We start from the raw sequence: 26128 nt of genomic DNA, 5'->3' as shown, positions 1-26128 counted from the left end.
AAAAACAAGTAAACAGAACTGGTTGGTAGCTGGATGTGTCTTAATAAAACTCATTAATTGAAAATATTTGTAACTAATATACATAATCAGAACGTGAATATCTTGTGAAAGAAAGTAATGGAATCAGTGAAGACTAGATCATTAATCTAATTTTTCACTGAATTCGAAAAAATAGTTCAAGTGTGAGACACTGGATGGTAAACTAAGCATAATTATTTTCTGACAAATAGATTGAATATATGAGATGTGGAAGCCGAACAATAAATGTCAATAGAATGAGAAGTATAAATAGGGGATGCAAAATGGAAATCCGCAGCACAAACCCTCAGAACAATCGAAGAATTGTCATCAGGATAAAAAGTGATTCTAGGATTCGTATTGAACAAAGTTCTTCTGATATCTTTCTGACGAAACATCCAAGTGTAGGAACTTAGGTGGAACATTTATTCAAGGAACTAAGGATATGACAACAGTGTATTATTTTTGTCAGTTACGTTAATTCTCTTGGCACGTTTTCTTGTTTTAGGGAAAGAAAATCGATATTTGAGAAAGTACAAAAGCTTTTTACCATCCCGTGATTTGCCTTCAGTTGAAAACCCATTTTATACTGTGAATGGTGAAATAGCTGGGCATTACTGGCAAAATACATCTAGAAGTTCAAGCAAAATTAAGAAGAAATTGGCTTTTCATACAGGAAATGATGTTATAAAACCACTGAGATCAAAGCAGAAATGAAACCGTGCAGTACAAAATAGTGTCGAAAGTTTTAAAGTACCCAGGAGGCATCACTGCCATTTGGACAACATGCAAGTTCCTGTTTTTGTTCCTAATCGGTTTATGTGTGTTGGTAACTACTGTACACTGCTCGGAATAAAGTCAACGAACATTCCCATGAGCAACATGTAACGAGTCAAGTGTATACAGCCAGTATAAATTGGAGGAATATGATGCTCCCAAGTCTGTGCAATTGTGTTTCGAAGATGCGTTGTGATAGGATGCAATGTTGCAGTCAAACCTGTGGACAAATTGTTGAAACACTGGGCCATCTCAGCCCACATTGAGATGGAAGCGCAGGGAGTCAACTTCAAGTGCTACCCGCAGTGGACAACCCACCTCGCTCACCGAACATGAGGTGCTACCATGGATAATTATGTAAATGACCCCATTCCTCGGCTGACACGTTGAATGCAGCGTTTCGGGCATCGGCTGAAACACGAATCTGCACAAAAACATTCAGAACCGAGACTCACAACATGGGTTTCCATGTTAGGATCGTAACATGCAAAGTCCCGAACCAACATGCAGCATCTTCTTTAGTGTTGCAGAGAACGTGTACAGTGAGAAGTGGAAGCTTAGAAAGCTGTAATCTGGAGTCACGCTAAATTCTCTACAGAACAGATGGAATGGGGTGGGCGTGGCGAATTCCAGTGAACGTCTCTTACCAGAGTGTATAAGCACAAGTAGGAAATTCGGAAGTGGTGATGTGATGGAATTTTACTGTTTTTCCTGGTTTGCATTGGACTTCTGTTTGTGGTGCCACGAACACTGAACTCCGTGAGGTATCTGAACATTCTGAACAATGCAATACTTCCTATTTTGTGGCATTTCTATGGAAATGACCACTGTCTCTTTCAGTAAGACAATGCACTATCTCATAAGGCTGCTGCCTGTAACCACGTTGTTTGTCGACATGAACGTCACGATATTTGACTGGTCTTCACGGAGCCCTGATTTTAACCTATTGAACACCCATCTGTGGAATGAACTGGAGCATCAGGTGAAATCGAGGGACCAACACCCAACAACAGTCCAGGACCTCGTCACATACCTACAGAAATAATGGTCCAAAATTCCCATTGACGCTATCGTACACTTGTGAAAAGCACGCCACGTAGGAATGATGCAATGATCGCAGCAAAAGGAGATCCTACATATTATTAAGGTGGATGCCATGGCTGCTTGTTCCTCATACTATGCTGTTCGTTGACTGCTTGGAAAGAAGTCAACGGACAGTATTGTAAAATGAAAACGAAGCTGTAGATCACGATGAGTTCCAGCGATATGGGTGTCCTATACTGGACATTTTTGTCACCATTCTAGAGACCTAAGGTTTAGGGGAAGGACGAACATTTAATGTACTTTAGTGGAATTTAAATAATCTGCAATTGGTAATAAATATATTTCATACTTTTAAAATTATGAAAAAGTGTGAAAAAATTGTTGCATTGGTTCAGCGCTAGTATTTGGCTTCCAAGAGTTTAAACAAAAATCCAGAGTTAGAAACTATAATCGCTAAGATCATTCCATTGATACTAATTTCAAAGATAATGCAACATCGTAAAATGACTCTGTGAAAAGACATCTACATCCAGTGTTGTTATCCAGACTACACGAAGGACAAAAAACATCTGCAATATGTACAAAGGATTACTGGCGGGATGAAGAGTATTTGGCTAGTAATTAGGATTAGCTCGCATTTTGGCAGGTACGGAAATAGTATGTGTGATGCTATGTGAGGGAATACGGTGGTGATAGCAAATGGCTTGACATCTTTACCTGCTGGGTCAGTGCGGCTGCAGAAGAGAACACCTGTGGCAGTTTGGAATATTAAAATATCCAATATAAAAATGGCTCTTTGATTGGCAAACTGTCAAAAGCCGAAAAAAAAGAAACTCAAAAACATTCTTAATAGTTAGATACATTAAGAGAGCGATGCAGACACATTTTAGAAAACGAAACCTAAAATGGAGGAATTCTAGGATGGATGATCTACACCAGTGTTTCTCAAAGTGTGGTACGCGTACCCCCTAGGGTACGCGAAAGGTCTTCAGGGGGTACAAGGCAACTTTCGGCTATGCATCATTAACGCATGGAATCATTATATTTCTCAACAAAGAGTGCAATTAGAGACAACTGGGATAAAAACCGCACTAAGTAATGAATCACATCGCCCTCCAGCAGAAACTGCTGTATAGACTCAAGCAAAACCATATGTTGCCGGTGCAATATATGGTTTTGCTTGACACCACCCCGTAATAAACGTGTTAAAACTACTGTAAGAAATATATATTGAATGTGTTTCAGATATTATGGAATTCGGTTGAAGAGAATTAGCATTTCAACTCAACTGTTGAAATGCCAATTTGTCTTCGGTTCGCGCAATCTTTTGTTAATACCGCACCAATCATATGCACTTCTTCATAGCTGCTCTAGATATCTCAAGTCTTGTAAATTACTGGTAAGTTTTGTTTGAAATAATGGGAAAGAAGATGAAGTTATTTGGGTAGATGACTTTGAGGATGCACACAAGGAAACTATTCTCGATGCCTAAAGTAGCGATAGCGAGTAGGAGCTTCTTGGTAAGTGACACCATTTGAAGTTTTCTTTTTCTGAAAACTTTAGTTTCTGAAAATTCCCGCATATATTTCGCATTACGATTTTTTAGCTTTAATTTTTGGGAAGAAGCTAAAAAAAATACGGTAATTTTTTTTAGCTTTTAACTTCTTAAGTATGGATCATTGGATTTATAAAACCCACAAAAGAGAGCAATATAGCAAACACAAGTAGCTGTAAGCAATAAGAAAACGTTTATATTGTATCTGGATCAAATGAAATTGATAAGGGTGTGTCGTTTGACATCTTTAGAGAACCAATTAGGAAGAAGATGAAAACTCTTCGTAAGTATGATATGAATTACTTGAAATGTGGATTTTCATGGTCGGGAAATGAAGAGGATCCTAATCCAAATTTTGTTCTATTAAAAATAAATCATATTTTTTGTTTACATGAATATATAAATTCAAATAAAATAGACATTTACAAAGAAATATACTTTATTTATTTACTATTTGTACGCGGATATCTGAAGTTTGAGAAACACTGATCTACACATACCGACCACTGAATTAGAAACCTTCATGCAGATAAAAGTAAACGTCAGTTACGCAGCATATATGCAAAACACTTGGTCACATGCTTCTCCATATGTTCTAGGCAACTATTCAAGAATACTGCTGGTTCATCATCATCATCATCAAGAACCATGGGCTCACTGCCCGTTGATGTCTGATGCCTGTTTCACTATCTTCTTCCACCTTTCTTTGTCCAGTGCACAGTGTCGCAGTTTTTGTGCACCCATTCCACACCAGTCTTTTATATCGTCTATCCATTCTCTGTATGGTCTACCTCTTCTGTTTAAGCCATCCAAAATACCAAACATAAATGTCTTTATCGTCCGGTCCTCACTCATTCTACAGGTGTGTCCAAATAATTGCAGCTTCCGTTTTATAATCTTCTGCATTAGATTCTGTTTTGGTTGTATCTTCTGATAGAGCTCTTCATTGGTGATTTGTACCCATTGTATTCTTAGAATCTTCCCATAACAAGTTCTTTCAAATGCCAAAATTCTTTTTCTTGATTCCTTATTTATTACCCACGTTTCTGATCCGTACAGTACACCACTAAAGCTGCATGTTTCCAATACTCTTAGTTTTGTTTGCAGACTGATCACTTTACTTTTCCAGATGTTATCCATGGCCTTCAGATTTGTTTCTTCCCTCTGCAATCCTGATCTTTATTTCTTTTTTACAGTCCAAGTCATATGTCAGTTTACTTCCCAAATATGTGAATTGTTCTACATTTTCTATATCAGTTCCATCCACTTGTATCTTTTGTTTCATGTTCTTCTCACCAAATATCATTGTCTTTGTTTTTTCAGAGTTCCTAACAAGTCCGAATTTCTTCCCTTCCTCATTTAACAGTTTCAGTGTTTTTTGTAGTTCGATTTCGTCTTCTTCAATAATAACAATGTCATCTGCAAATCTCAGATTGTTAATTCTCATTCCATGTACAGATATTCCTTAGTGTTGAATCACAACGGAAAAAACAGATCTTTCAAACTTCGATAAAGGGCTTATTGTGGGTGCTCGTTTGGTTGGAACCACGATTTTTACAACAGTAGAGCCGAATGGATTTTCAGAAGGTGAGGTATCCCGTGTGTGTATTTATTCATTGGAAAAATAACCCACGTTGCTTGTCTAAAAGGCGTAACTGTGATTCTGTGACTGTCTGTCAGGAACGAGATCGCCGTCGCCTGAGAAAGCTTGTACTGGCAAACAGAACCTGTGTGCAGCAATTAAACGAAGAATTTAATGAAGGCTTTTCCCAACCTATATCTCACCCAACTATGCGCAGAGAATTGCAAAGGACCGGTATTAGCAGTCGCGTGAGTATATGGAAACCACTGATTTCTGAGAAGAACCGAACATTTCGTCTACAGTGGTGCCAAAAACACCGTAACTGGACAATTGAAAGTTGAAAAAAGTCATATGATCCGACGAGTCATGTACATCTTATTCTGTATCGATTGTAGGCAGAGAGTTTGACGAGTAGCCCATGAAGCAGTGAACTCTGAACTCTGTACACACAACTCAAGGTTCTGGAGGTGACCTCATGATGGTACGGCCTCATGTCCGTACCATCACAACCTCATTGTTGTGATGGTACGGAACGGGTGGTCTGATATTGCTGGAAGATCGGGTGTTCTCTAAAGAATATCTGAACATCATTGCCGATCAAGTCCACTCAACAACGGTGACTTTTTATCCACCAGGCGACTGTTTCTTCATGGACGACGATGCTACTGTCCATCTCACAAGAATTATTCAGCAGTGGTTCAGCGGGCATGACAGCGAGTTCCACCATCTTCCTTGGCCATCTAAGGTTCAGGATCTCAACCGGATTGAGAATGTAGGGCACATGTTAAAAACAGATGAGGGAGCAAATTCCTCTTCCGTCAAATCTGAGCCAGTTAAAGGATTGTCTCGAGTTTAGTGTATTGTAGATGTATAGCAATCCAACACCTTCTGGGATCCATGACAAACTGCATATGTGCTGTCATTCGGGTTAAAGGAAATCCTACATAGTATTAAATAAAAGCTTTTAATTCAGTGACCTGTATGTGTATAGTACTGTAGATCTCTGGAGATTAATATTTTTATGTCTTTGGGGCTATATTAACCAATATAATAATCCCCTGTCATTGAAGAACAAGTGGATTTTATTGGAACAAATAATATTTAATCGGAACCCAATCGCGTTGTTTAAGGAAATTATAAAACCCACCACTAGATGGCAATATATCACTCTCGTATCACACTATGAATCGACTCACGTCAGATTAATAGCATCTGTTTATGATGAAATGTTGGGATCAACTTATCATCACCCATACTAGACAGACGGTTAATAAATAAATAATTTATTATTATTATTATTATTATTTTGTTTTTTTGTTATTACTTAATTTTGCTCAAAATGTTCTGAAAGTGAACATCATTCTTCAGTTTCGTTTTAAATCTGAGTATTCTATTTTGAGATGACAAATCCCCAGAGAATATATATCCTTTTATCTATTTTATAGAGACATTATATGTATTAATTTTCCTGAGCAATGTAGAATAGATCAATTTTTGGTGAGGACCCGGATCAAGCATATCAACCATTTCCATGGAGATATGATTACCGGAGTTGCAAATCCTTCTGCAGAAAGGGTTAAAATTACACCTAGTTACTTAAGGAATTATAAGAACATGAAAGAAACTTTTTTGCTTTATATAAAATATTTTTTGAAGTATATAGTATTTTTAAGTCGGGAATTTTGTGATTTGAAGGTATTAAAATGTCTCACGAAGCTATAAATAAGAAACCTAAATAAAAAATGAATTTTCTTCATTACAATCATGAATATGATTTATAATTCAAAATTAAGATCTAGAAGGAAGTAATTTCTGAAATAGCTCCTAATTAAAGGGCCTAGAATAGTTGCTATCTAAAGCTAGAAAAGGTCATATTTCGTTTCATTGAATTTGTAATCTATTAAAAATAATCTACAGAAATTTTAGTGCGACATGCGATAAAAAGTTTTGGAGTGACCAATGTAGTTGGTATAAATTACTTCGCTAGTTGTAGGTTGAGTGAAAACCATTAGGTAATTCTCCATTTATGTCGCTGCTGTAGCTTGCATTATAGAGAAGTGATAATATGTAAAGTGCAATTGCGTTTTGAACTGCTCGCGAATTCTTTTCATATAAGTCACAAAGCATAACATCATATGCCTTTATGTTACCTTATACTTCCAAATGGAAGAAAATGCCAGAGAAAAGAAACAGCGTTCGTTGAACACGCTTGTTCAAACTCTAAAACCAGCCTGTGGAGATAAGCAACATAGAAAATCGTCATATGACTCATTAATTTCTTCACCATGACAATGCTCCCGCTCACTTTGCTTTGTCTTCGTAGGAAGTTTTAACCAAAGTGGATCTCCAAACGTCTTACTCCACCAGACCTGGCACCGTGTGAATTGCTTTTTTTCTCTTCAAAAACTCAAATTTTGAAAGGGGAAAGGATTCGATGACATTACTAAAATAAAAATAAACACAAATAAGCACATTGAAGTATTTAAGTTTTAGTTGCTGAAGCTCCCAATCGAAATAATAATAACAGACGATCCATTGTAGACTATAAGTCGCATTTAAATTTCAGAAGTCGTATTTTTTTTTTTTTTCACTTTCTTGTAGAAGTTGTTGAAGTCATTTTTGCATCTTAAGCACTGCTTTGTATTCATGTTATTTCATAAATCGCCCCACACGTGATTCACTTTTCCCTGAGAGACTTCTATCTTAATTTTAATACCACGTATGTTGGGAAACAATAATCCTCCTTAGAATAACATTCCTATATCTCAGAATTTGGAACTCGTGTCACGGCTTCATGTAAATGTCTCAAAGTAAATGCAAATTTTTTTCTACCAGCTCACGTACAATACAAACAACAACAGAAAAAAAAAACTACCGTACAAGCGAAATAGAATTTCACATTTCACGGGTGATTTTCTTTCTTTACAGAACCTTCCTAAGGTGGTTTCTGGTGGCTTACAGTAAAGTCTAATATCGTCTGCAGTACATTCAAATAAACAGCTGAGAATGACACATTCAAGCACTTTTCATTTATACATCGTTGGTTTAGGAATTGAACTGCATTTTACCTCGTCTCATGAGAAAAAGTTGACAACCAGAATGGATTTCGAAAGTGACTGATACCCGAGAAAAAATTGAAGCATTTTCAATTTCCACAGCTGTTTCCAATATCAAAATGAATGCTGCTATTTCCATACATATCGGTGTTTATATCTTCAGTGCAGAAGCATTGTGAATTATTAAATGTCGACATGCACTTTTCTTGATCTTTAGTTTGTTGGTTCTTTCGATTCCGTGTCATTTGCTGTGGCTTTTGGATTCGTTTTAATATTCACAAGAGAAAGACGCAATATCTTCAACGTTTTGTTTATTACAGTTGTGTGTTCTCTCTTTCACTACTGAATGTGCACGAACCTTGAAACCAAAAACCCAAATCGTTATTTTACTGAAGTATTTGACCTTGATTAATCAAGTTGTCTTGAATTATCCGCGCGAGAGTTGCCGCTCTCTACTGACTTCGTTCACCAAAGAAAAACAGACGGTAGTGAATCGATTTTTGGTGGACTGAAGATGTGGCAAAGCAGAGAGCGTTTTGCCACACGGAATATACAAATAGACTGATACTTTCAAAGAACAGACAGACAATCAAGTATCACAGTCTCAGCAAAGATATTTAATGTTTTCAAAGAGAATGGTATTATAGAATGCTTCTAGTTAAATTTTACACTTTATTATATTTAATTTTTTAATTTAATTAAATTAAAAAAATAATTAAATTAAATATTACATTAAATATTTTAATTCGTTAAATATTATCATTCATTTTTGTCATCTTTATTAACCTGCATACATGCTTATAATCCACTGTAAAGTTCTAGTTAGACACTTAGCCTGTAGATGGCGATAGTTGCTACTTAAATATTGGATTATGAATCGATATATCAGCTAGTTGACAGTAGTTTTGTTGTTTGTAATCAAATGTTGGTGGTATTAAGCCAGTCATCGCTCAAGCCTCTGGGGGAAAACCGTTCAATAAATAGAAATAAATAAATAAATAAATCGTGGGTTCAGAACAGATGGGATAAACGTTCGAATCTCCTAATTTAATGTGCGTTTGAGACAACCGATCAATGAGTATTTTTGCACGTAGAATTTATATCTTTCGAGATATTTTCAGAAAGACGTTACAAATATTTTAACGTAACTTTAACAATAAAAATATTTCTGTATTGAAGCCATGCTTTTATAGATAGCAATATATTTTATACTGATCACTCCTGGCAGTACTTCCTTCGCAGCGTAGGACGGCCAATAATTATTACACTCTTATAGTATCTGGGAAAATGCTCCCTAAAGTGATAACACGAATTTTAAGAGTTCGATTAACTATGCCTTCAAAACCTTGATTTTCAAGTAGTAACGATAAGCAAAGTTCCTGGAGGTATTTTTGTAAATGTGAAAACATCTGAATGCCCACGCAATTTATTTTACTGATAATGTCTATCCCACTTCTCTTATCGCCATTTTCTCGCATGTGCTATTCAGGATCTGTATCTTGGAGAGCACATAATATTAGGTGTAATGGACGCACTTCACTCCTTGACATGTTAATAAAGATTTGTGCTCTGAGATATTCTCGTTGTGTTGTGATAAGAGATGAGTAATTCCTGATAATGGTACTACTGAGAGCCTAAAGGATATTATCGCAATCAGTCTGATATTTAGGTATGTAGGAAAATGTCATTTGACATGTCACTAAAAACAATAAATATTATTAAAATGTAACGATTCATGTCAGCTGAAATGCCGATGTTTATTGTCAATGTACAGTTGGCTATTTGTTATTACGAAATGCGACCATTAATCGCACTCATTGTGATCCATAGTGAATATTTATGATCATATTTTGTAATAACAGCAGCGAAACACAATTTTTTTTATGATTCGAAGACAAGTACTGTACTGTAGTGAGTCACTGACTGCACTTTCAAGAAAAGTCATTAGGATTAAAATTCAGCATGCCGTAATTCCGGTTCTAAGTTGATTGTTATCAGTCCGCCACTTTTATTTATAGAAGTATTAAGCAGGGCATAACTTACCACATTTAAAGATTTAATTGCAGTTAATGAAAGAAATAGTTTGAAAATAGCAAAAAAAAAGGTTGGATGCAATTTAGGAGCAGCTGTTTGGCTGACATGCAAATTACCTTCGAGTGAAACTACAGTGGGCGGCAGCAAACAAAGAAACCCACTAATTGTGATAAATGATGTCAGTATAGTTCTGCTTCTAAATTGCACTGAACCTCAAGCTTGCCGCACTTTTTACATATCAGTCTTCTGCTATCAAGTGCTACTGTAACAACGCAATAAGAGACGCCTGGTATTTCCATGCAGCGAGTATTATTAGTCTTTTCAAACAAAAAAAAAAGATCATTAAAACTTTTATCGCTAAAGAAGATAAGTGATGGTGGACACAAAATGAGGGAGAATGAAGAACGAGTCAGGAAGAGGAGTGAGATTTTTAGTCTTCAACAAATGATAAATCAGATCATCTCAGCATTTATTGGAAATTCTGTAGTTGAATATATTGGTATTCATCGTTTTTATATGGCTCCCACCAACAAAAAGCATTTTTGTATAGCACATTAGTAGTGTGCTATACAAAATCCTAGGCCTGCCCACACGTCAAGTGGGCAGGCCTAGGATTTGTATAGTATTTTGATCAATCGTCGAAGCAATCTCCACGGTGCAAAAGAACCATTTTGTTCCAATCAAAGATTAAGGAGTGCGCGAAATAAACTTACCTCAAGCAATACCAGTTTCTTGGGAAGAAATAATGAATTTCTTTCGCTCTTTCTTTATTTTTCTTTTTCTTTCTTTCTTTTTTTTTTGTTTTTTGAACATCAAGGGATGTTCAGCTACTACGAATAGAGTAATAACAAAAGCAAAGCTTATACAGATCGGTGGGTAACTGTTTGCAATTCTTAGAATTGCAAACAGTTACTCACTAATAATTCTACCAAATGCAGCCAACAGAGCGTAATTATAGATAGGGTGATGATTACGCGCTTGATTCGAGCTCAGAAATTTCATTTTATTTCATTAGCAACTTCGAACAAATTTCATTTGTTCGAAGTTGCTATTCTGGGATGATGCTAAATGGTAATCACTGCATCGTGACTTGTGCAAGGCACTCCAACCAGATATTCACAAATATTAAAAATAATTAAAATATACGTATAAAATGGAAAAAAGTAATCGTCAATAGTTCTGCACAGAATACTGTCTTCCCATTTCTTGCTATAACAATGTTATAGCAAGAAATGGGAAGTGTAGTGTTACCATCACTATGACAACAACAACCACGTCAAGTGAAAATGGTGTTTCTAAGAACTAAAAATTGGACAAATATTGAAATCATCTGATCTAATCCAAATTAGGCCCATTTTCTAATAGAACTGGTATACTGACATCATTAAGTATCGCAACAAGAGCCTTTTTTGTTTTATACCCGAAGAAGCTTTATTTATTGTCATTTTAACGTAATGTATTATGCATTATCTCATAATACATAACATAGACGTAACGTTTCAAATCTTTTGCTAATACAGAAAGTTTATAGGATATAACTAACATATTACATTACTTCTGTGGTTTAATTTCTACAGATTTCTTTTTTTTCTTTTCAGTAATTAAGAAAATTATATTGATAAAGTTCTGAACGGCGTAAATAATACATGCACTGAAGGAATTTACATGTCAAACTTTATGCTATTAACTACGGTGTAATGATTTTCGTTATTCACTAGTAGAGCTAATCTAACACTGAATTTTCTCCTCTTTATTGATACAACGTCCACTTTAAAATTCAATGTTTTCATAACTGCTTTATCAATCAGAATAGAGTCGACATAATGATCCTTCAAAACAAGTGTTTCACCATTATCAAGTTTCTATAGATAGCAAACACCTGTATTCTACTGGTGATTAAAACCATGTGTTATCTCGGTAGAACAAGATCTGTTTGTTCGCTGCGTCATGCTTGAGGAACTTATCATTCATCGGAAATAGTCGGAAGAGCCATAGGCAACCGCTCTTTTAATTACCAGACGGATAGGCTTTGGCAAATTATGCTGTAGTGGTTTGTAGGAAGATATTGGAATTCGAAGAGGATTTCGTTGTAGCTTGTTAATATGCTTTATTAGCAGAGCTTTGTGGTTGGTTTATTATTGTACTTTGAGAATTTGACAAGATAATTCTTATTCATTAGTTACTGGGTAGGTGAGTTAGACACGTGGCTAAATCTTTACCCGATAGTTATTGGTAGCGTGTTTTGCCTGCAACCATTCTATCATCCACAGAGCAAATCTCTCCTAATTATTCATGGATGGCTGTATTTTAATATCAGTTTTCTTAATGCGAGGATTTTGTAAAAATTAATTAATTCTTTCACATGAAGGAGCTAAAAACAGGTAATTAAATTGAGAATTTAATTGGAAACTTACTAAAGTCCATCTTAACTAAGGATAAAGATGGCTAATTTGTCTACATTTGCGATTCAAAAAACGTTTTCGGGTGGGAAAGCCTCTTCACGTCTGTACTGAGATCGGCTAAGTCACCTTAGGTAGAAAATCCAATTATGAAAGTTCTTCCAGACACGAATCAAAGCCAGATCTTTCCAACCCAAATTTCTTTATTGAAACTAACTGAACTATAAGAATGTTAGATACTGCTGCCGAATTGCAAGTAATTTTTTTAAAGAATATGTTTGAAAACAGCAAAATATATTTCTATATAGTTAATACTTTTTCTGGCTTGATTATCTTTGTTAATTGATTAAAAAAATAAATAAAATGAAATAGAGAAAAACTTCCCTTTGCAGCACAGTACCTCGTGATATAAGCCGAAAACGTCGAAAACTAAGCAGATTTAAAGAGTATGACAAAGTTTAGGACAGCCTATGTGGCTCAGTGGAGGTGGCGTTTGCACTGTTCAGCGCTAGGTCGTCCAAAGAATGACCTAGGTTCGATTCCAGTGAGAACTATAGGAACTTTATCTAATCTAAGCTTTTCTCCGATCTCTCTTCACTGGACGACGCTTATAACTAGTAATATTGTTGCGCCTGCCATCTCTGATTGGTTTACTAGTGAAGACTGAACAGCCCACACAGTCTTCAAAATTTAAACAGGGCTAAAACGGTCTCGCCTACTCTCTGTAATACAATAAAAGGCATTAGCTGGTACAAAACGTAGGGCAGCAATTTGACTCCAATTTTCTCTTTAGAAGGGTGACTGACTTTCACATCAGTTAAATTTTGATAAGTGATTATTTCACGGGACGGAAATAAAAATAATATTAACTATGGACAGATTATAGAGACAAATTATATGGGTTAAAATTTTACATTCAAACATAACCTATAGTTTCTCATAATCAAATCAGGACCACGGCAAATGTCTGTGGTAGACCCATCAGTGAAATTTATATAGACACACCAACAAAGGTTCACTTTTCTTTATATATGAAATTCAAAGAAAAGTGCATTGAGAAATATTTTGAATTCAAAGATCACATTATGAATATTTTCTCTGATCCCTATCGTGTTATCGTGTGATTACATGACTTCAGAAATTCTAAAATATGCTTCTGAAATTCCTATGTATATGAAGCCAGAATTTTCCATACGAAACCAGAAAAACGAATCGTTGTAGTGATGTTAGCGTGTTCTGTGCTTCTACTATGAAAGAGAGTTAAGGCCACTTTCGATCTGGATGCAGGAATGCTTGGCCAAAATAGAACGTTTAGCATCCTCTCGATGCACTCTTAGGGAAGACAGCGTTAAAATACGCTTATCTCAGCATCTTGCCTTCATAACTCTTGAAATGCGTTGTGTTCATCCCCAACTTGCATTTTTGAAGTGGTTTATTATCGTAGAATTCAATGATGGTGTCACTTTCGTCGAGCCATATTTGTTCCGTTAGTTAAGAGTCAATTTTTAAAGACAATTCGAATCTAGAATAAGTAAGGCGTTGTTATAGTTTTGTCAAGGTCATTGGATATCTGTCAGTATTGGAGTTTTTAAGTAGTAGGGATTTTCTCCAAACCTTGGAGAACCGATTAGAGACAACGTCTTATTCGTAACCATAACTTGTCATAATCTTCTATACTTTGTCTCGTGATACACCTACAAGTTTTACCGTTTTGGTTACGGGAGTTCGTGCAAGCCCCACTCCAATGATCATATCTTTTTGGAGGTCACTGAGGTCAGGCATTTTGCACACTAACTGCACAACAACAATCAGAGAAACAACGTCATCCGAGATGTGACAATGCAGTATGGTATCGACTATCACATAGCAGTGCTACAGTCAATGCTGAATTAGCTGTTATGCAGTTAGCGTGCAAAACGTCAGACCCCAGTGATCTCCAAAAAGGTATGATCACTGGAATGCGGCTTGCAGGAGCTACCATAACCAAAACGGCAGAAATCGTACGCGTATCACTAGTTGCATATCGAAGACTATGGCAAGGTATGGAAATGAACAAAGCGTTGTGTCCAACGGTTCTCCAAGATTCGACCACATTTTCCACTTGCGGCATCACTGGCACAGTTGGGACACATTTTGCAGGAAGAATGGTCCCAAATTCCATTATCTTATATACACTGCTTGCATCAGTCTATTTCACTTTGAATTCATGGTGTTCTAACAGCCAGAGGTGGGCTTACAGCTTATTAATAAAAAAATTTGTAGCTATTTCTATTATTTTGATGTTCCCCTTCCCGTAGGTTCTGATACCAGGTAATTTTATACAGTGAGCTGATACATTTCTTTTTAATTTCAATCTGGTTATGATTCCAATTTCGAAAGACAAATGGTAAGAACCAATGTCATCTCTGTTAATGTGTAGATTAACGGTAAAAACGTTAGAGACTGAAGATATATATTATAAACTGATGATTGTCAAAATCCCAAGAGAAATTAATGAGTAAAATCTCAAAGTTTGCTAATAAAATAATTTATTAGGAATTTTCGATATACTTTATGTAGAATGAATGATTTGTAGCCGTTAAAGTACCTTTATGAACATAATTTACAATGAAAAGGAATTTTTCATACCCCAAAATTCTTTTGTCACTAATCCACATAACAGCCTACACGTATATCCGAAGTAATGCAATAGCCAAGCAAAGTGATCGGTGAATGTTTCACATGGGTGAAATTAAAATTTTAATTACATCCTTGGACTCACATAAAAAGAAGGACTACGAAGAAATAATCGCTTTAAATTAAGTCACATATAATCACCATAAACTGTACACATATGAACTTCCACACACGAGAAGACCTCTTACGACATTTAACACGACAGTGCCGTGTGTGGGCCAGAGAGTAAAGAGAAGAATGGAATCTGTTAAACTGTTTCATGAAGGGTTGGAGATTATATTCGTTGGATAAAACAGTGCGATGAAGTTTGTTACAATGGACAGAGATTTAAGGAATGAGGTAAGAAGATGAATAATTAATTCATCTTCTTACCTCATTCAGCTCCTAATTGAGTTAGGAGCTGAACTGTACATGCACGAGTGGGGAGGCTGAGCAGTTTTGATAAACACCTTGAACAAAAACGATATCAAAGCAACCGATAGAACCACAAGAAATAGCTTAGCTTCAAACCCTTTAACCCCCATGTTTCATCAAATTGTAATAATTCGTTCTTTTTCTTTTAAGCTATATAAGAAGAGTTGCTTTAATATAATTTTTGTTCTAGGTGTTTAACAGAACTTTTCATCCCCCCCCTATGTTAACCAGCAGATATCGTATTCTTCCATGATTAGTAGGAAGTAGAGGAATAGTGGAAGCCTATTCAGCAGAAGAGCGTCCATGAAAATACTTGAGGATATGAATGTGACATGTTTATGTGAGGATAGGCTAAATGTGAAAGTCAGCCCAAGAAGAGAAAATTAATTTTGTTCGGTGACAAATGTGAGAGAGAGTGAGATATCGTCTTTGTCCTCCGAAATAACAGGATTTTTCGATTACATTAAAATTGACTAATTTATCTTTATCCCACTTGAGTATGGGCAGATGATTGGTGTTTAAGGCATTGTCCGTAGAAGAGCTTGAAGTCTGAATCATCTGTGGGCTATAAAGTTTCATAAATGATTTTGTATAAAAGTAAAGCAATCTTAATACGTTGAAAAGCAAGCGTAAAATAGATTCTTCGTACTTAGGATTATCTGAGTTTGTATGACTGCATTCTAAAAAGGCATAGCAGCCGAAGAGGTGGTGCTTCAAGTGAGACATCTTTACGATATTCACACCTACAGAGCGACAGTTTTTATTATTTTGCAAATATGGCTGTAGATGGAGTCAGGAAGGAAGGATGATTGCTGTGCGATAAACTAAAACTTGAACACTGCCTATAAGTGCTTACATTTAACTACAGCTCACAGCCTTTGAAGGTGCGATGGCTAAGGCAAAGAGATGTTCTTGAAGGCCGGCTCTAGAAAAATTGCAGATGATTGACATTTCCCGGTTGACACCACTGTGACTTCTTTGCTTAGGAAGCCTGGTTGGCTTAAAAAACCTGCTCTCTACAACAAGGCTTCCGACGTTAATCTCGCTGAATCTCATCCAAAATGTTTCTTTGTTTGTGGAAAGGACCTCACGAAAAAAATTCAAATATCAACCATAGATACTAAATTTTATTAAATCTATTCTTTTCCAAATGTTCAATTTGTCTATAATATGTCGCCTTGAATTATTTGAATACTTTATTTTAAATTCATTTAAATAATATCATTTAATACTTTTGTTTTAATACTTTATTTACCTTTTTCTTTCTAAGTTGCTGTTGGGATTTTTTCCATTTTTAAATCTTATAGTGGCAGGCAATCTTAAGGCCGTATGAGTGTAGGCTGCCTCACAGAACTGTATAAGCAGAAAGGCTATTTTAAGCTAATCATATTAGTTGTTATTCCCACTTCCATCCTATAAATTTTCATAGCCATCGTTCCGCTGATCTGAATAACTCTTACCTAATATTCTATCAAGAGCTGGAAACAATGCTATCAGTCCAAACTAGAAAATCTGCAGGACATCATTGAAAACTATGAGATCATCTCACTTCCGAGAAATATACGAGTGCGTGGTGGGGAATACGAAGGAGAAGTTATTACGTCTATGTAACCAATCACGCGATAGCTGACCGCTGCATGAAATTGACAAGTTCTAAAGCACCCCCCTTCAACATCGGTAATTTAGCACCACCACTACCACCACCGAAGCTTTGCAGCTGTCATTAGGGATAACATTTATAATTAATTTACAGCTACTAAACGGCTCGTGCATAAGATTATCTTCTTGATTAGTACGCAAACAAGTCTTTATTTGTCCCACTGCTATCGTAAACTGGCGCAGTTTGCGTTTAGGAGAGTGCTTGAAAGTATTTTAACAACCGGTCATAAAACTAGCAATGTCACTGAGTATGGTAAGTGATGGCTGCGGAAATAAATACCCAGTAGGAATTATTTAAAAACGTTCATTCCGGGTAACATTAAAGCAAAGTATTGGATTTATAATCAGATATATACATGGATTTTATACATTTTTTTAAAATTTATGGTAGATAATCATTGTGAATAATAACACATGTCCAACTAAAGACGAAAGCCATATATCAAAGAGAGAGAGAGAGAGAGAGAGAGAGAGAGAGAGAATTTGGCAGCTTTCTGTTTGGACGCACACTATGTGTGATGGTAGACGGTTCCTTATCCTCTCACCACCCATCTAATGCTGGGGTTCCAGATGGTTCTGTTCTCTCACCGATCCTCTTCCTTCTATATATCAATGACCTACTTCAGTGACCCCCAACCTAATGCACAGCTTTGCAGACGATAGCACATTACACTCCTTTTCAATTGACAAATCCTACTCTACACAACTCACTTCAACCCACAGAACATCAACCACAACTGCCCTCAATTCTGATCTCCAAGCCATCCTCCATTGGGGCTCAGATAACACGTCAGTTTCAATAGTAAAACCCAGTTCTGTCTTATTTCTCACAAAAAAGAACCATTTTCCCCCAGCATTGTGTTTGATGACACTCAAATTTCCATACAAGATGAGATTTCTCTTCTTGGAATTATCCTGACATCAAGTCTCTCCTAGCATAACTACATCACAATCATTACATTCCCAGCTTCCAAAAAACTAGGATTTCTCTTCCGCTCAAGACGTTACTTCACCTCTAAACAGCTGTTAACTTATACAAATCACAAATCCTCTCAGCTACCGAATACTGCTCTCACATTTGGAGTGGGGATAAAAATTCCCTCAAAATGTTTGACTCGGTACAGAGGAGAACAATAAGATTGATAATTGACTCATTTCTTATCAACTCACTCCCTCAACTTTCATACAGACGTTTGGTATTTGCAGTTTTTGTATTCTACAAATATTTCCATGGCAAATATTCATCTGAAACAACATCAATAATTCTCCCACTCTGTACTAAGTCCATTGGAACACGTACAGCTGCCGCCCAACATCCTTTCACAGTACAACTCGAAACCCACAGAAAAAGTTTCTTTTCCTCCTCCTTCATCCATGCTACTGCGGTACTGTGGAACAGTCTTCCCTTAATGTATTTCCCAAGGAATATAATATACAGGCCTTTAAATCAAATGGAAACAAATTTCTCCTTTCCCAACTCACCCATATACGGTACTAACGTGCTATAGGTTGATCAAACAACCTCTCGTGTATGGGCCCAGCATAAAAAAAGCCATATATCAGAGAGAGAGAGAGATGCGTGAGTTTAAATAAACAATTACGTAAAATCCGAGGTATTGCAACATTTATTGTTAAAATAGAGAACCAAGCCATGAGTCGATGATTATGTTAATCCTCCACAAATTTATTGCATCGGTTCTTTCCATGCATTTCTCCCCGATTATCAGATAAGCCAGTCACAGTATGAATGGGATATTTCGAGCTTTCGCGAAAATTGGTTAACAGAGACTATAGCGAATGTCTGGATTTTGGATATCTATTCTTTATGTGCTTATTAAATAGTAATCCGTAAGGTCAACTATAATCCTAAAATAAATAATCAATATCTATAACATCAAGCTTGCAAACAATGCTTGAATTTTCCTATTAATTGGTAACCTAGTGTTGTAAAGATAGTTGGAATAATGCTATCTCTTACAGCTACCTATAAACCTTCATTGTGCAAACGTCTTGTAATTACAGTTCCTGGAATGCAGTAAAGCCTTCGTATAGCACCAAGCTCATTAAGGGCGCCCGTGGTATGGTGGCACTCATAAGCATTAGTGCGTGTAATCTCGGGTAACGAATCAGCACGTCGTTGAGGCAGGATGTCGGGAATGATAATTTAACAGACAAGAGAGTGAGATACAGCACGACTGGAGAGAGAGAGAGAGAGAGAGAGAGAGAGAGAAGAGTTCATCGAGTTCAGAACACAAGGGTAGTAGACTGATAAGGAAGAAAAGGTGGAGGCTTTATAACTTTCTTTGTGAGCAATGTTTATACTGTTTATTATGTGGACGAAGCCCTCATAAACATCATTAGAACAGGGTGGATGTTTTAATGTAGACAGTCAAAGGATAAGGTGTGGATTTATCTTTTCTTTTATTATCCTGTGGTAACACCAGATATATGCTAGTGATATTATTTAGCTTGTGGTGAGGGTTTGATTTATTGTGATGCAATAAATCAAAAATGCCAATAGATAGAAGAAGAATAAAATCATTATTCAAATATCAGTCTTTAAGACTAACTGAAATAAAGAGCCAAAAGGCTTCACTTCGGCGATGCAAAATTATTTAAAAGTCATTAAGACATTGAGAAGTTTTAGTCCAAGCTTTTATGTTGTTCTTTCAATTTGTTTGTAGATGCATCTGATTAATCAGTTTTATTATTGATTGTAAAATGTTTTGATGGTCAATAAGTTTTCTTAGAGAATCACCATATACTGCGCTACACGATTTAGAAAAAGTAGTGTAAAATTAAAATTCCTACTCCAAAATTGTAAGAGATTGTATTAAATATATTTTTGATTACACTTTTATCATCGCTTTTTTTATCCATCAAGCAGCGTTTCCTTCGATTGCGATTCTCATGTCCTCTCGCGTAATTTCTTTATTTGAGTACACTCTAGATGCTTAATAAAGAAGCATTTAGAATAATCCGTGACCTAGAATAATCAAAAACATCTAGATAATAGGGGGGAAAAATCTTTTCACCAAAAAGGGTTTTTATTCAACACTTATGTTCTTATACAAGTGCGATGATGGTCTTACATGATGATGAGGAACGATGATTATAATCTAGAGTAGCAGAAAATTATGTTACGTTTGGAAATAAAGCACAAAAAAAGATTATTAATCGCATGGTCTTTCCTCCATCTTTGTGACAATAAAAGAATGTTTTGCATGCGGTAATATTTATTTATGTTAAGAAGTTGTGCAGTAGTTGTACATATAAGTTTAATAAGATGAAAAATGATTTCGAAGCCTTTAAAATTGTCACAGTCGTTGAAAGAGCATACACCTCCAGAGCTATACAAATAAAATTTATAAATTGTTCATTCTTCAAGATCCAGACTGCAAAAGAAACTGGAAACAACGCATCACTTTGTAAAAACTATTCTTTGTTTTAACATGTGTGTTATAGTGAGATAATGGAGGTGAGCAAAAATAAAACAATAAGACATCGAAACTTTTTTATTTTGTTGTTGTTTTTAAATTGTTCATGGCTACGTGTCTCGGTGAACTCAAGGGATTTTCAACGGAGAAAAGCCATTTAGGTTCACTAGCAGCATCGGAGAGAAGATCAATATCTTAACCTGATGTATCAGTGCAGTTTGAACAACGTATCTTAAATAAAATTCTATGAAACAATCAAAATAGAACCTTAAGAAACAAGCTGTATATACCTAGAACTGAAGAACAACCATTGCTCTCTACAGATTGTTGAGCAAACTAGAAAGAAAGAGAGAGAGAAAGAGAGAGAGAAAAGTTTCCGTGGGAGTGGAGGGAAGTTTCTACTGAAATTGACGTTTTTGCTGTGCTTTTATATGATGAAAAGCACGAGAGAAATGGCGACACCTGTACTCACAGAATCATCTACAGAGTGCATAACAGAAATGGACATTCCTAAAGTCGTAAAGTTGGTGATGAGATTTTGATAATAAAAAAATAGTTCAAAAATACATCTTTCGATCCTTTGCGAAACCATTCGATCATTTGCGTCCCGTTGTGGACAATGCGATATCAGCTATTGATCCTGAACAAAGGCCAACATATTGAACTCCACCTCCACTGATCATCCGGATCTCCTTGATAGTCCCTTGCAGCATGTCATTTCTTTGTGCTGTTTTTCCTATTACATTGTTGATGAAATGAGAGAAATACACATCATCGAATAACTTCGTTTGTCATTGAGTCTGAATCATTTCACAATCACATATCGTCCGGTTCACATTAATGTGAATTTCTCTCGCTCACAGCGCCATAATTCTACTAATGTACTTTTTGAACTATTTTTATTATCAAAATGTTTTCTGCATGATCTGGTTAGGGTACCCACCGAACTAGGTTTGAAGGTATTTTATCTGCCAGTTCTCTCTCTACAGATTGCTGCTAATAGCGGTAGTTTAATTTGAACACTCCGTATGTATAATTTCATGTCTTCACTACACCTTCTGCTATAATGTGTTATTTTTAATAGATTATCACTGCCAATAATGTCGAAATTATATAAGCCTCATTAATGTTAAATAGAGCAGCTAATCAAATCTACGTAGTCTGTTATGTCTATAAAATGATCCATTTTCTGGGAGATTTATATATTTTGTGTGATGAAAACTCCTAGTTTCAGGAGAAAACATTTAGCCTCAGTAGTAGACCATGCAGACCTCAAGGAAACTTTCATTGCGACCAAGACGAGAGTCGACCAGAGGCAGTTATACACTGCTTGGAAAGAAGTTAACGGACACCCTCATGGGCAAGGTGTATCGTGCCATGTAACTAGTCACGTGTTTGTAGCCGGTATGAATTGGGAGGATGTGATGCTGCCAAATCAGTGCAACTGTGTCCTGGTAAAATGGATACGAGAAGGGGACTGGCGGAGTTTAAAAGATGGCTTGTGATAGGATGCCATGTTGCAGGCCATTTGTTCGACAAATTGTTGACAAATTGGGAAATCCCGGGGGTTACTAATTAGTAATACGTACTGAGAAGGAAAAGCAGGGAGTCAACTGCAAGGTGCTACTCGCAGTGAACGACTCACCACACTCACCAAACGTGACCTTACGATCCTATGAAGGATAGTATATAAAACAGCCAGTTTTTGGCTGAGACGTGGAATGCGGAGTTCTGAGCATCGACATGAATAACAATCTGCACAAAAACATGCAGAATGGAGGCTCACCACATGGGTTTTCACACTCAACAGACTTTATTACATGCCTACAGGAAGAATAGTCCAAAATTCCTATTGATCGATATCGTACGCTTGTGGAAAGTATTCCCGTAGGATTGATGCAGCCATCGCAACGAAAGGAGATCCTTCATTTTATTAACGTGGGCGCTATGGCTGTTTGTTCTTCACACTATGGTGTCGGTTGACTTCATCAAATAAGTGTATTTTAAAAAAAATCTTCAGGACTTTCTATATCTATGGAAACTCTAAATTATTTTTTTTATCATATGACAGTTGCATTTTAATGATGTTATGTTTCCAAATGGTGTATAGTTTAGTTCGAAGCATACATGCGTCTGCTTTCTATATCATTATTTTTCCATTGATGCCCTTAGACATATCCGGTTACGTTCGATTGTTTGCTTCCATGCTCCTCTATACTGATGATGTTATATGAGACGCATAACTTTTATTTCAGTTCTCACTGTCTAATCACAGTGAGATCACAAACAAATATGCATCTTCGATTCCCGCCGTGGGCATGGACTGTCCTTAAGTGGAAGATTAATTCCATCGGCAGTGTGAGACCACTGCCTCACTTACTTCCGTGCTTTATCTCTACAGAACAGAGTTTTCGAACCAGGTAAAAATGAATAAAAATAGATATATATACAGGGTGTTCGGGATAAATTTGACATATTTATAATTAATTATATTTTTCCGTAAGTTACATGTATTAACACACACTTCTCTTCATTTAAAAGTTTGGACCCTTCTTCATTCATATACAAGATATCAGAAAGGATGGATAGCTGGAACCCACCTGAATCATGGAAGAGAATAACTTGTATCATGATGATTCGTGCCCGCCATCAAAATAAGGATATTACGACTGCTGCCCAATGCTCAATGAATACAGTAAAAACAATCAGGCATGAACTAGAGACTTGCAATGGTGACTACGAGGATGTAGCAAGAAGAAAGATCCCTAGCAGACGATCTGATTGCGTTCGTACAGCAGAATTCCTCGCAAATCTGCAGGAACAGGTGTTGAAGAACCCTGGCATTGGAATTCGGGCTTTGTTCGTGGAGTTGCTAACTGTAGTCAAGCCCTGGATAACAACGGTAGCCAATGGTAGGCCGTATGTATGGCAGCAGGATTCGGCCCCTTGCCACACCTCTGGGAAAAGTCAAAAATGGTTGTCTGAAAATTTCTACGACTTCACCAGTCCAAATGTTTGGCCTCCAAACTCCCCAGAACCTTAACCCCATGGATTATTTTGTATGGGGCGCAGTTGAAAAAGACACCAATCGCACTTCCAGTAATACAAAAGCCCAGTTAATGGATAAAATTAAAACAGTTTTTGCGGCCCTTCCCAGGGAGACTGTAGCATCAGCTTGTTCGAGGTTCCGAAGCAGAATTGAAGCTGTGATCGATGCTAATGGTGGTTATTTTGAGTAAATCTTGTTGATAGTATTGTAATTAACTCTGCCTGTAATGTTTTTTTGTCAATTCATTAAATTTAATAGATACAAAGAAGATTTTCTTTTTCCTTACGAAACTGTCAAATTTATCCCGAACACCCTGTATATAAATTAACAAAAATAAATAATAAAAATAATAATCCTCAGCTCATCCATAATGCGTGTACACCATAGATTTACAAACTCTCATGGGTGGGAGCTAGATACTTTTTATTTATTTTTTGTGACAATGACATTATTATAGTCATACGTTGAATACACCACAAAGTTCTCTTCAGAGCGTCATATGAAGTTCGGTTCTATATAAACTGTATGGTAGGTCTGAGACATAGAATAGCTGAGTTGATTTACTATATCCATCCATCTTTTCATTGGACATCAACAGATGCTGTATGGTTACTCCGATGCTTGATGATATGCTACACGGGTCGTCACCAGGTGGACATTGTATGCTTTCTGGAGGCTTCAACTCCCTGAAGATCAGGATCTCTTTTTTATAGGAACTTTACCTTCTATTACTGTTTTGAGAACTTCCACTACTTCTATCCTTTCAATGTGTCCAAAGTATTTCAACTTTCTTCTATCAATATCTTTAAGGAGCCTTAAAGTTTTACTGAACTTTTCTAACACCCATCCATTTGAACGCCTTTCAGTATATGATGTCCTCAACAGCCGTCTGTAGCACCACATCTCAAAAGCAGCTATTCTTTTCTTATCTGACTTTTGTTTTAGGTTCCAAGTCTCACATCCATAAGTTGCTGTTGGAAAAACGCTACATCCGGAATCCTCAAAGTTGTTCCTGTGGAAATATATCCTTCCTTCAAGATTTTAGAAAAAGTCTCTGACTGTTGTTTTAGTCATTCCTAATCTTCTTCTGACGTCTTCCTAACAGCGACTCGAACTTGCTGACTTCCTCAATTCTTTCTACATTAATGTACACTTGTTTCTCAAGAGCTTCCCTGTTTGAATTTCCTTTGAGAACCATAATCTTTGCCTTGCTAAGATTGAGTTGAAGTCCTCTGTTCTTATTGATCTCATTAACTTTGTTAAGGATTGGTTCCAGTTCTTTCTTGTCATTACAAAGGAATATTGTAATCAGTAATCTGAGGTATACGACGTACCTCAGATTACTGATCAATCTATTGTTACCACCTATCCTAATTCCAGCCAGTGTTACACGCATGACATCATCAGCATACACACTAAACAGGTGAGGAGAAAGTAGGCATCCTGGCCTAACTCTCTTTAGAACCTGAAACCAATCAGTTAATACTACACCTGTTCCTCCCGTGGCTTCTTGCTCATTGTACCAACCGAATAGTGTGTTGTTTTATATATTCTGTATGATGAAGTTATTTATGGATAGTTATTGTTGTTCAGTGTTTTCTAGAAAAGAAGGTATCTTGTTATGATAATGCAAAATTTATAAGCTTTTGAGATGTGGTGCTACAGAAGGCTGTTGAGGACATCATATACTGAAAGACATTAAAATGGATGGGTGTTAGAAAAGTTCAGTAGAACTTTAAGGCTCCTTAAAGATATTGACAGAAGAAAGTTGAAATACTTTGGACACATTTGAAAGGATTGAAGTAATGGAAGTTCTCAAAACAGTAATAGAAGGTAAAGTTCCTATAAAAAAGAGATTCTGATCTTCAGAGAGTTAAAGCCTCCAGAAAGCATACAATGTCCCCCTGGCGACGACCCATGTAGCACATCATCAAGCATCGGAGTAGCCATACGGCATCTGTTGATGTGGATAGTACATTTTTAAATACCTCTCGGGTATGTGATTAAATCCAGGAGCCGTTTTAAAGCTAATGTTGGAGATGGCCATATCAAAACTTTTTTGTGTATCCGATGTTTGGTGCTTGGCTTTCCAAGATCGATTGGGTATGATTCGTCTTAAACTTATCTGTTTCTTGAAAGTATCATTAAATATGTCCGCTAGTTATTTGTTGCTAAACTGTGTTTGACATCATTCTGGATAATACTTTTTGATGCACTGAAAGATGTTGTTTTATTGACTGTGTCATTTATTATTATCCAAATGCCTTTAATTTTTCCTTCATCCGATTTTATTTTATTCTTTTATCTTTGTCTTATAAGACAACGAAACAATGCTTAGAATAACGGAAACGATAGCCCATAAAATGTGACGAGAACTCAATCAACGTCCACCGACCCTACATAATCTCCGAGTGTTGGAAGCTTCACA

The 26128-nt window shown here is 36.4% G+C and overlaps 1 protein-coding gene across 1 annotated transcript in view; it reads left to right on the top strand.

Annotated features, from left to right (window-relative positions):
• LOC150098069 (synaptotagmin-5-like) overlaps positions 1-26128 on the top strand; it is a 172130-nt gene that overhangs the window by 64889 nt on the left and 81113 nt on the right. The window lies entirely within an intron of this gene.

This window comes from Typopeltis vanoorti, chromosome 16 (assembly GCF_054136105.1).
Source record: "Typopeltis vanoorti isolate ZY-2024b chromosome 16, IOZ_Tvanoo_1.0, whole genome shotgun sequence".
Taxonomy (NCBI): Eukaryota; Metazoa; Arthropoda; class Arachnida; order Uropygi; family Thelyphonidae; genus Typopeltis; species Typopeltis vanoorti.
Note: the sequence above shows the minus strand (reverse complement) of the source record. Positions and strands in the feature narration are given on the sequence as shown.